The 12,531-nt window shown below is 42.2% G+C and overlaps 1 long non-coding RNA gene across 2 annotated transcripts in view; it reads right to left on the bottom strand.

Moving 5' to 3' along the window:
- The window catches only part of LOC104652192 (uncharacterized), a 389,537-nt gene that overhangs the window by 168,621 nt on the left and 208,385 nt on the right, over positions 1–12,531 (bottom strand). Inside the window, exon 5 of one of the 2 annotated variants that reach the window (XR_012518094.1) lies at positions 8,035–8,116. The exons of the other annotated variant lie outside the window; for it this stretch is intronic. This is a non-coding gene — a long non-coding RNA (uncharacterized LOC104652192). The remainder of the gene's footprint in view (positions 1–8,034; positions 8,117–12,531) is intronic. 2 annotated transcript variants of the gene reach the window in all.

The following is a 12,531-nucleotide window of genomic DNA, read 5'->3' as shown; positions in this document are numbered from 1 at the left end:
AATACTGATTACATGTTGAAATGATAACATTTTAGATATATTAGGTAAACAGAAGATTAAAGTTAATTTCACCTTTTTAAAACTTTTGCTCATGTGGCTATCAGAAATTTTTAAATGATGGATGTGGTTCCCCACATCTGTGGCTCATGTTCTATTTTTATGGGATAATGCTGATCTGGGACACACTACCCTGCTGTGTGCCCAGTCAGAACTTTATGTTTTTCTTCCTAATCTTTATTGCACTTTAGAATTACATATTCCCACTGAAATATAAACTAGGTAAGGATGGAGACCATGTTTGTTGTTTTCCACTGTGTTCTCAGTGGCTAACACAGTCCTTGGCAAACAGTAGGAATAAAATAAATGTGTCAAATGCATTGATTAAATCTCTAACATGTTCCAAGCACTTTACATGCAGCATTTCCAAAAGAGGGTGTGTGTGTGTGAGCGTGTGTGTGTGTGTGTGTGTGTGTGTGTGTGTGTGTGTAGGGAGAACAAAACTTGTCTGCTGTTGACATCTTATGAGAAGCTCATCATATAAAACAGAGAACAATAGAACAATTTTGGATGAAGCTGGTTAAGAGGCCTCTGTGCCACCCTCACAGCCATCCTGAAGCACCTATTAAACCTTAGAGTCCCTGGCCGGGTGCGGTGGCTCACACCTATAATCTCAGCACTTTGGGAGGCCAAGGCAGGTGAATCACTTGAAGCCAGGAATTTGAGACCAACCTGGCCAACATGTTGAAACCTTGAAGCCTCATCTCTACTAAAAATACAAAAATTTGGCCAGGTGTGGTGGCAGGTGCCTGTAGTCCCAGCTACTCCGGAGGCTGAGGCAGGATAATCACTTGAACCTGGGAGACGGATGTTTCAGTGAGCCAAGATGGCACCACTGCACTCCAGCCTGGGTGGCAGAGTGAGATGCTGTGTCAAAAAAAAAGAAAGAAAGAAAGAAAAGAAAAGAAAAAGAAACCTTAGAGTCCCTGAACAGACTATATGAAAACTACCCTATTGCCTTACCTATGCCCCTCAACAGCTCAGTGAGAAATTATGGCAGTGGGTGGGAACATGACTTGTAGCCACTGTGTGGTGAAGTCAAGTAGGTGTCCATGGAATAGCAAATCCCAGCTGAGCCCTCTCAAGGCACTGAAGAATCTCATTGTGTAGAGCAGAAGAGCTTCCTCAGGATACTCAGTTACCTACCTCCAGAGCAGCAAGCTGGAGGCTTTGTAATTATGAACAACACTACTCTGCTCACTGCTCTGAGACAAATGCAGATGAATCCTTCTACTTAGAAGTGGCCAAAGGGGAGATTAAATGAGATAAATTTACATGTAGCATCTAACATAGTACCTAGCACATAGGAGGCACTAAATAAATGGTTATTGCTATTATTGCCACTGTTGACCTAAAGAAAAAAAATTTTGATTTGAGGCATACTTAATAAAGGTAGAGAGTTTATTTGGGCCAAGTTTGAGGACTGCAACCAGGGCGCATAGAATCAAATTGTAATAGACAAACAGGTGCATTTTGCCCACTGCCCAGAAAAGTTGAGAGCAGCTGGTATTGCAGCAATGAAAGAGTGTAATTATTGCAGGGCCAGCCAAGCAGCAGGATGGGAGACATTTTTTAAATCTGCCTCCCTGAAAGCTTAGAGGCTAGGGTTTTTAAGGATAGTTTGGCAGGCAGGGGGCTAGGGAATGGGTACTGTTGACTGGCTAGTAATGAAATCATAGGAGTGTCCAAAATGGTTCTCATACACTGACTCATTTTCTGGGTTAGGGGTTTCTGGGTTGGGAATCTGATCTTTTGTATGAGTCATGGATCCAAATGGAGTCAGTTGGTCACCAGAATGCAAAAGTCTGAAAAATATCTCAACAACCAATCTTGGGTTTTGACAATAGGGAATGTATCTATAGGAAAAATTGGAGAAGTTATAAATCTTGCAACCTCCGGAGAAGCAAATGAGAATAGAAAGGCAAGCTAGGGAACAATGGCTGGTCATCATTTAACTGTCTCTACATCCTAGCAGAATTCAAGCCTCTTCTATAATGCTATCTTGTGGCCTTTCATTAGTCTTACAACAGCAGTTTTGGTCCCTAAGCAAGAAGGGAATTTGTTTCAGGAACGGATTGTTATCATCTTTGTTTTAAAATTAACAAAGGCAGTTACCTTGTGAGGTTAGAGACAAGATGGACTTAGGTTAGATTTCTCTGACTGTTATAATTTTTGCAAATGCAGTTCTACAAGTAGCCCTGAATATAAGCTCCCATTAGCAGAAGCTACAAGTGTTTTAAAAGAAAAAGAAAAGGGTTTTTAAAGAAAAAGAAAAGGCAGTTCCCAAGTTGTTTACCAAGAATTTATATTAAAATAACACTAGCTATTGATTGGCTATACATTGTTGTTTGTACCACAAATTCCAAAAACATGAAGATAATGGGTAAAGCAGGAAGAAAATGCTGTTAAACAATTGCCCTCAGGCATAGTTGTAGGGAGGTGAGGTGTGACTGAAGTGCCCATACTCATGTCTCTCTGGGCCTGATAAATTTTTCATGCCTCACAAAGTTCAGACTGCTCTGAGTGATTTTTCTTTCCTCATCATCATCATCATTATTAAAAATAAGCAAGTAGCAAGCCTGAACAGTGTGACAGAAGCATACTTCATTATTGGCTAAATGTATTTCCTTTCTGTAGTCATTACTTACATGGGCCTGTATCCATGACTTAAACTTTGTATAGATAAATGCATGCACATAGATGTATGCAAAAAATATACAAGCCAGTGAACTCTATAATCTATTTGCATGAGATATGCAGGGCAGGACTAAGATTAATCTGTTTCCATGAGAAATCCAGCACAGACATGTGATCCTCATATACAGAACCAACTGTGTCACCTCACAAAAACAGTTTCAATACCACTAGGAGTGAAACCAGGGGCATATGAACATTTGTTCCTAATTAACAACAACAGGAAATCTGTCCTGATATTCTTACTAACCAATTTTAACCCCAGTTCCTGAGGCACTACTTGTCATGTTCCATTTGAGAAAATCGTCATCGCATCTCCATGGTGCCCAGAACAGACTCCGGGTCTCTGCATTGCATACAAGATGGCAGCTCCCATTCCCATTCTGCATTAATAAGACAGCAGGCCAGGAGATTTGGCTGTTCAAAGACTTGGTAACAACCCAGGACCTGTCAAAGTGTGAGCTAATGGAAGTGAAAACCATAGCATTTTCACTGAGAACTGTTGTGGCAGGAGAGCCTAAAGCAAGAACTGCCAATCAGTGACTTGTGAATAGCCTTCTCTGTGGGCCTCAGCTGCAAGGTTTGGACCTGGAACCTAGGTGTAGTCCTGTCCCTTCCACCCTCCACCCACCCCATGGAACTAATTGAGAAGCCACATTTTGGGGCCCTTGCCCAGTGGTCCATGAGCCCAAAACTGGAGCTGCAGAAGCCAAGAGCACTCAGAAAGCCTCTAGGGTATGACAGGACAGCAAAGAGTGCCTAGAATCCCAGGGTTTCTGGCTCTGACCCCTCCCCTCTGGCTAAAAACTCTGAAGGCAAATGTGGACTTAGGGGCCAGAGACCTTTATACTACATAGGGTCTATGAACTCTTTCTGTAAATGGCTAGATATCAGTTTTTGGCTTTGTAGAACCAACCATCTCTCTTGCAATGATTCAACTCTGCTGTCCTAAAGCAACCATGGTATATTAGTCTGTTTTCATGCTGCTGTTAAAGACATACCCAAGACTGGGGGAAAAAAAAGAGTTTAATAGGACTTAGAGTTCCACATGGCTGGGGATGCCTCAGAATTATGATGGGAGGCAAAAGGCACTTTCTACATGGCAGCAGCAAGAGAAAATGAGAAAGAAGCAAAAGCAGAAACCCCTGATAAGCCCACCAGATCTCATGAGATTTATTTACTATCAGGAGAATAGCACAGGAAAGACCAGCCCCCACAATTCAATTACCTCCCACTGGGTCCCTCCCATAACCCGTGGGAATTCTGGGAGATACAATTCAAGTTGAGATTTGGGTAGGGACATAACCAAACTATATCACACAGACAATATATAAATGAACAGCATGGCTGTGTGCTAATAAAGCTATTTACAAAAGCAGGTGGCACCCAGGATTCGGACAACCCTACTTTACACTGACAAAAGTGAAAACAAATTCAAGTGGTAAGCAGAACTTTTATCTCCAAACAAACTAGATTAGAATGGCATGGGATGGGATGGGAAGGGATGGGATGGAACAGACAGACTAGACTAGACTAGAACAGAATATACAGAGTTTAACACATGGAAAAATAAGTATCGTTTTAGATTATTTTGTTACAAATATGTTTTTATCCAAATACACCATATATGTGTGTGTGTAGCTGCATTCTAGTAGTGACTATCAATGTATGTCTTCATCACATGGGAAATACGCTGGCATAGGGTACAGAATCTGCAACTATAGGTCAGTAGGTCTGGGTTAAAAATCTCCATTCTGCCCCCAGTTTATACTTTGATCCTTCAGAAATCTCTTTTCCTCCTGTGCTGGGCCTCAGTTTTCCTACCTGTTCACTGAGAGATTTAGGGATGAGGTCAGAGTTAACTTCTGGTTCTTAGATTCTGTGGAGGCATAGATGTCATTATTTAATACCGGTGATTAGGAAATTCTGCAAACCAGATGGTCCAGGTCAGAGACTTCCAGGTAGTCTAGTTTTATCACCAGGGTCTCTGCCACACTCCAGCCCTCTCTCTTTACAACTGAGAAGCTTGAAGCCTCACTTAACAAATCAGCTCTCACTTGTGGATGAAACCGAAACTCTTGGAGATAAAGTCTTTGCCCAAAGACACTCACAAGTGCCTGGACCAAACTCAAATGCTGGGTTGTTTTGTGTTTATTTTTAAAAATCTGAAATCCTTGACTTTTTTCCATGGTATGTTCCTCCTTGGAGAGGGTAGTTTGTTGCAACCTCAAATCCCAAGCTTCAGCTCACCATCTATTTCTACTTGGAGTCAATTCCTAACACTTAAAAATGAGGCAGTGGCTACAGGAACAAGTAGAGGTTAACCAAGAATGGGCCATATCAACTCAAGATTTTCCCTTTCTTCATGGGTTATTACATGTGCAGGCAGGAAAATCAAGTAGAGAGCATGTATCTGAGCTTCCAGAAGACCCTGATAAGGAATCTCACAAGGCCCTACAGAGTGGCAGGTGAGATGAAGGCTGGAGAAGGATCAAGTGAGACAGGTCCGCAGTTGATATATCAATCATAACCAAAAAGCATCATTTAATAGAGCAAAGCGGGTTATATGAAGGGGACTCAAATGCCTATATATGAGTGGTGGTGAGTTCTCTGGCCAACAGAAAGGGGTAGGGTCAGCCTTCCAGGAGCAGCCATCAGCTCCAGGTGTAGCCTATTGTGGCCACAAGGGGCCTGCAAATTGGAGCCAGAGACCCAAAGAAGGTAGAAATCTGGATTTGCCAATTAAAAGTGCTGTACACATGCACATTTCAATGAAAAAACAAACAGTATGTGACAAAACACACACACACACACACACACACACACACACACACACACAACTGTGGGCCAGATAAAACTTATAGATGTCCATCTGTAATGTTAGGATTAAGCATTTGCCATCAACCAGAGAAATCTCTCCAAGCAGTGACACAAGGCTCTATCCTCTGATCTGTCCTCTTCAACATTTTCATTGCCAGCTTGAATGAGAACACAGAAGCCATAATTATCACACAGAAATCAGGAAACTGGAAGCTGCGGCCAGACAGGATCAAAATTCAGAGTGATTTTCATAGGTTGGACCACTAAACCCAACATGTCAAGATGAGACTTACAAGAGAAAAATGTAAGGGCCTATACCATGGGCCAGAAACTGTTAAACCATAGTTGGTTTATGGTGTGAATGGAATAGTTGATCCCATTCATGCCATATTGTTCAGCCCTTTGCCCCGCTGCACACTCTATGTGTGTCCCCTCAGGTTCTGTTCCTCTTCTGGTGGACCCTTCTCTCCTGGCCTTCCCAAAGCAAGGGGGCACTATCCTAGTGAAGGAATGTATTCTCTTCCTTGGTCCACAAGGGGGCATAATTTCAAGGGCAAGAATCTTCCCAGTGCCATGCCCCAACCTTTCCATCCAGGGATTAGAGGTATTTGTTTAAATTATCGCATGCACATGGAAGAATCAAAGATCAATCCCTCCAGTGGAAGTTTAAAGGAACTCCTTTCATAGGTCAAAGCGCTTGGAGAGAGGAAATTCCTCCCAGGTTAAAAGTCCCTGTCCCCGTATCTGGGTGGATTCCATATTTGGGTCCCCTTCCACAATCTTGTGGAAGCTTTCTCTCTCTTATCTTTTTCTTTCTCCTTTTCCTCTTTCTCTGCCTAAATAAATCACTTACTGCAAAAATTCTTTGGGGTCTGATATTTACTTGTGAGTGTACCACACCCAGTGTGGTCCCCTCCCCTATTCTTGGGTGAGTGAGGGACCAAGAACCTGGAAAAACATTCTCTTGAGGAAACTGAGCCTCTCCTGCACCCCAGAACCTGGCAACACTCCCAGGCCCTACCTCTTCCTCAAGGAACGCTGTTGTCCTCAGCCTGTGGCCTCCACCACCACCTACTCCACCACCTGATAAGGGCTGGAATCCAAGCCAGTAAAAGATACCTACCATCTAAACTTATGCAGCAATGAGTGTTTTAGTAGACTTTGGAGTACTCAGCCACCATGGGAGTCATCCCAGACCCCAGCAGCTTCACTGAGCCAAACCCAGCTCCAAGATGGCCCTGTCCGTCAGGTTATGGGAAGGACTGGCCTTCATAGCTATGAGCCACAAGAATGTAAGCCCCACCAGGGCAGGGGTATTGTCCATACCATTCCTTACCATGGGCCCAGCACCTAGCACAAAACCTGGTCTCAATTATGTGTGCAATAAATATTAGAAGGGCTATAAAAACACATTTTTAAGACTATTGACTATGAATTAGATGACTTGAATTATTGATGATTTTATTAAATGTGATAATGACATTGTTACATAAGAAAACGTTTTTTTTTTTCTCTGTCTCTCTCTTTATGGAGGGGGTACAGACTAAAGTAATTTAGGAGTGAAATGACATGATGTTTGGGATTTGCCAGTACATTCTAGCCAAAAAGTGAGGGGACTGGGGAACAGATCAAAGTTCCTACTTTTTTTTTTATGTTTGAAAATTGTCAGAGTAAAAGTTAAAGACAGAAAACTGGCAAGGCAATAAGGCTGGTCTCCCACCGGCAGAGTTGCAGCATTAGATGCTGGAACCCCAGCCGGTAGTGCATGGAGCCCTCTGGCTGAGGCCTCCTCTCCTTCCCTTTAGCTCCCCATGGAGATGGGAGGGCAGATTCCTGCCTTGTGATAAGAAAAGACACTGGATTATTTCTGCACACTGAGCCTTCTCTTCAGCCAGGCTCTGAAGCAGCCTGTCCTAGGGAAGTCCCTGGGGCTGAGGTGAGCAGTACAGCTCTGTCAGAAGAAGTATTCAAAACCTGGAAATAAGGCTAAAGGATGTATGGTGCAACCTTCCAATGCCATAGTAGGGTGAAGGGGACCCAAGGAATATCTAGTGGATAGTATTTTGTTCAACTCACAATTTACTATTGATTTAAAATCCCAGATTTAATAAAGGTAACTATTGTTGATTTTGTCTACTAGAGATGCAGATAATTTCTATCCACTGAAAATGATAATGCCAAAAATTACATTATGGGCCTCTTGGCCATTACTCCATTTTGGATCTAACCCAGCAATCTTCTACTAGCATTTCTTATAAATGCCTAGTTTCTTAAATACTTCTTAAACACTTCTCCTCTCCTGGCCTTACTGGCCTCCTTTGAGCCAGTTCTAACATCTTACTGGTTCCCTCATTAATTGATGACTGGAATAAAATCTTTGACATACGTTCTTTTTGTATTGGTATTAAAAGGACAGTTTTTAACCTTTTGAAAGTTACACGTTATCAGCTCCCTGGAACTTACCTCCTGTAAGTCAGCTGTTCCTATATTCTGTTGACATAGGAACTGCAGAGGAAGTTCATTTCCACATTGGATAGCTCCAATCCTAAAAATAAAATTTTAAAAGCTAAAAATGGTTGCTTTAATTTAGCTAGAGTCTGTCTCTATTGAGCTCTCTCCCTCTACTAATGCAGTGAAACAGCATTCAGACAAACCTGGGCTCCGTTTATTAGCTGCATGACCTTGGGAAGGGACCTTCATCTCCCCCAAGGTCCTTCTCCTCCTGTCTTCCAGTTGTGAGGATTAAATGAGATAGTCCATGTAAAACATTTAACACAGTGCCTGGTATATAACAGGTTATTTTATCTTCTTCTCAATCATTTTCTCATTCTTTCCTTTATTCAAAAAACATTTGTTGAGGCGCTGGTGGTTAATGCTGGAGATGCAAATATGCATTACAAATAGCTCCTGTTCTTAGGATGCATGCTAATTAGGAGGAGAAAAAAATGTCTATAAAGAAATTCTAATACAGCACGATAAGTACAACAATAGAGTCATGTACAATGCACAGAGGAGAAAGTGATTAGCTCTGAGGCAGAAGCAGAGGTGGTTACCAAAGCAGGCTTTCCAGAGAAGGTGATGCCCATGATGTGTTTTGAACATAAGAGTTTTCCTGGCACTCAAAGAGGGAGAAAACATTACCAAGACTGGAAAAGTAAAACAGCATGCTATGCCCTGATGGAGTATAAAGCACAAGTGAAGGGCCAAGAGATGGTTGCTGCAGCGACAGTGATGGGAGATGACCGTAGTAAGCAAAGGAGGTTTGATGTTCTCCTTCAAAACTGATAGCGAGCTTTTGAAAGGTTTTAGACTGGGATGTGATATTATCATATGCATATCTTAGAAAGGTTATGGTGACATGATCTACGAGGAATAAAGCAAGATCAAGGCCAAAAGATATCTTTGGCTGTTCTCATGGTGAAACAGAGTATGGTAAATAATGGTAAATTTACTACTATAATGGTAAGACAGAGGTGAAACTTGGTAACAGAATGAATGAAGAGGAAAAGTGTTTGAGAAATAGAATCATCCATCTAGATTTGGCAAATGAGCAAGGAATAGCAGCTAACAGGAGCAGGGTCAGCACATAAGCCAAGATCAGCTCATTCACAGGCTGGCCAGTGGCCAAAGAAGTAGCTGACTATACAAAATTAGGTCCAATGGTATTGATGGTAACAACAGGATAGAGTGTTTTTAAGAAAGAAAAAAAAAATCAACATTTAAACTGGAAAGAGTTTATTGGAGCATTCAGTGATTCATAAATTGGGGTAATACCAGACCACAAGGGGCTAGCATTCCTCCAGAAGAGGCAAAAGAGGAAAATTTCATAAAGCATTTGAAGAAGCAAGACAAAGAAAACACTTTCGTTTGGCTGGATGTTAGGTGGTGCTTTCTGATTCATACAGCTTCTAGTTTCAATTTACTGTTTCCATAGGGCTTTCATTTGTTCATGTAGGAATTTAAAGTGCCAGAGCAACCAACCCAATCTCATGGACATCTACTTAGATTTTTTTTAACAAGTCAGACACTTTCCTTTCTGAATTTGGATAGGAAAATGCAAAGATAATCTAGTTAATTGGAAAAAGACAGAGAAAGGAGAATGATGTGCAAAAAGAAGTGCAGGTGTTATGGAAAGGAGATCAGTGCCAGAGGCTACAATAGCCATGACCACTAGAGAGCTGGGCACTGTACAGCACAGCTGCTGTTGAAGCCTCACAGCATCTGGCCCCTAAATTCAGCTAAGTGCATCCAGGTTGCTTACAAAACGTATAGCATTTTGTAACTGGTCCGATGTTAGGGAAAGATATTCCTCTGCATGAATATTGCAATACAGGTCTCACCTCCTCCAACTCTTTCGTCTAACTCTTCATTGACCACAGTTCTCCCTCCCCACCCTGATTTTCTCCATTGCATAAACTCCAGGCTGATCTTGCTTCATGCTCCAAAGTCAGAGCATTTACCTCATTCCTAATTCTTAACTTCACTTGCCTGCTATGAATACAGCTCTCCTCCTGCTCCTCCCATCCAAACCCTAAGCTGCTCTGACCTTCAGCAGGTCAAAAGGAAAGGTTTCAACATGAGACAGAAACCTCTAGAGTTACACTTGGTCACAGAGAAAGCAAGAACAAGGAGAACCTTATTGCTTGCTGGAAAGAACAACCCTATATTCAATCCTTCTTTCAGGAATAGTGTTTTACCAGGCCCCTGGCCCAGAAGATTTGAAATTAGCATTTATAAACAGATAAAGTATCTGTAGAAACTCAGATATCCACACATTTTACTAATGGTCAGATATATCCCAAAGGTTGAAAAATGTGAGAACTTAAACTGCACGAGAACCAAGATTTGTCTTTTTCATCACCAATCCTCAGTGCCAACAACGTGTGACAGGTACCAGGAAGCCAGTAAATATTTATAGAGTGAGCAAATGAATGGATTCACAGCAAATCTATAGAGAAATCTCGGATGATGTGCTAGAGTTCTCAGCCCACTATTATTAATAATTCAATGAAAACATAAAAGGAGTTCTGAAAAAATGTATATATAACAATGGAGCAGGGAAAAATTTTTAATGCATTGATGAATCCACTCAAGGTTTAAAATACCTGCGGAGGCCAGAGCAATAATCAATATGATGATGAGAGATTATAACAGAGCTGTCATACCAATTGAGAGACGTGATTTAGCAGCAGTACTCTTGGGAAAGAACTGTGGGTCTTAGCTAACCATAAACTCAGAAGGAATTTGAGGTATGAAGAAGCTGTCAAGAAAGTGGCTGTGCTCTGAGGTACAGAATCGAGAAATGAGAAAAGTGATGGCCCCAGTACAAGGTGTGATACTCAGACACCTCTACAATGATTCGCTTAGTGCTTGAAATATGCTCAAAGAAGGAAAATCAAGAGAAAAAAAAATGATGGAGACCATATTATATGAGAAAGAGTTGAAAAAACTAGAGGTGTCCAGCCCAGGGAAGCTCCAGGGAATATATTAGTTTGCTGAGACTAGATGTCTTTTTTATTGTTGTTTGTTTGAGATGGAATTTTGCTCTTGTTGCCCGGGCTGGAGTGCAATGGCACAATCTCAGCTCACTGCAACCTCCGCCTCCCGGGTTGAAGCGATTCTTCTGCCTCAGCCTCCCAAGTATCTGGGATTATAGGCATGTGCCAACACGCCCAGCTAATTTTGTATTTTTAGTAGAGATGGGGTTTCTCGACGTTGGCCAGGCTGGTATTGAACTCCTGACCTCAGGTGATCCACCCACCTTGGCCTCCCAAAGTGCTGGGATTACAGGCATGAGCCCCCGCGCCTGGCCAGACTAAATGTCTTAAAACAACTGAAATGTATCCTCTCACCCTTCTGGAGGTCAGAAATCCAAAATCGAGCTGTTCGCAGGGCCATGATCCCTCCTTGACTTTCCCTGCTTCTGATAGGCTCCAGCATTCCATATCTTCTGGCAGCATCACTGCAGCCTCTGCCTCCATCTGCACATGGTGTTGTCCCGTTGTGCATTTTCTGATAAGAATACTAGTCATACTTGATTAAAGGCCCACCCTATGCCACTGAGGCTTCATTTTAACTAAGTGTATCTACAAAGACCCTCTTTCCAAGTGAGGTCATATTCTGAGGTACTAGGGGTAAGACTTCGACGTTTTGGATAACACAATTCAACCCATAACCATAAAAGAGGGCAAGAAAATCGTCTTCATATATCCTAAGAACTGCCTTACAAAAGATTTGATTTGTGTGCCCAAAGGGCAGAGCTAAGAAGCAGGAATGCAAACTGTAGCTACTTAGGAAGAGGTACTTCCTAAGAGTTAAATCTGCCTCCCTTGTGGCTCCTGACTCCGAAGCTGCCCAGGAAGAGGCAAGTTGACTTGCAGGGGTGGCAATGGGGGGCAGTCTTTCCCCAGGAAGCGGATGGGGCTGCATGGCCTCATCTTACTCTGTTACTTGATTCTCTGGCACTCTGGAACAAGTGAACTATTTTTAACCAAGCAGAGATTTAAGTGGCTGTTTCCAAGAACCAGTATAAGTAGATGAGTTTCACGATAGTGCAGACTGCTTATGAGAAATGGAGCATGAATTGCAGTCTCAAGAAATGAATATAATTCAGCCTCTATTTTAATTTTTAATTGGAAAAAAAAAAAGCCCATCTCAGCCAGAAAGAACAGGGGAAGAGTGTACTTTGCACAGCACTATAGAAAGCATTTGTTAGCTCTGCTGAGACAAACGGCATAGTCTTGTTGCTTCCGCCATCCCAATTGGGATAGGAAAGATTTCTACAGAGACGGACACTGCTGCCCATCTCCATAGATAATGAAGGTCACGGTTTATGAGCACAAACTCTTCTGCTCCAGACGCAGGTTCATTGGTATGCAGGCACGAAAGCCCAGCAGCCAGCCCCACACACTGATCAGATTTTGGAATTTAGTCACAACGTATACCTTCTCTAACTCCCCA

Source organism: Saimiri boliviensis, chromosome 6 (assembly GCF_048565385.1).
Source record: "Saimiri boliviensis isolate mSaiBol1 chromosome 6, mSaiBol1.pri, whole genome shotgun sequence".
In the NCBI taxonomy this organism is placed as follows: domain Eukaryota; kingdom Metazoa; phylum Chordata; class Mammalia; order Primates; family Cebidae; genus Saimiri; species Saimiri boliviensis.
This window is presented reverse-complemented; position numbering and strand designations above follow the sequence as displayed.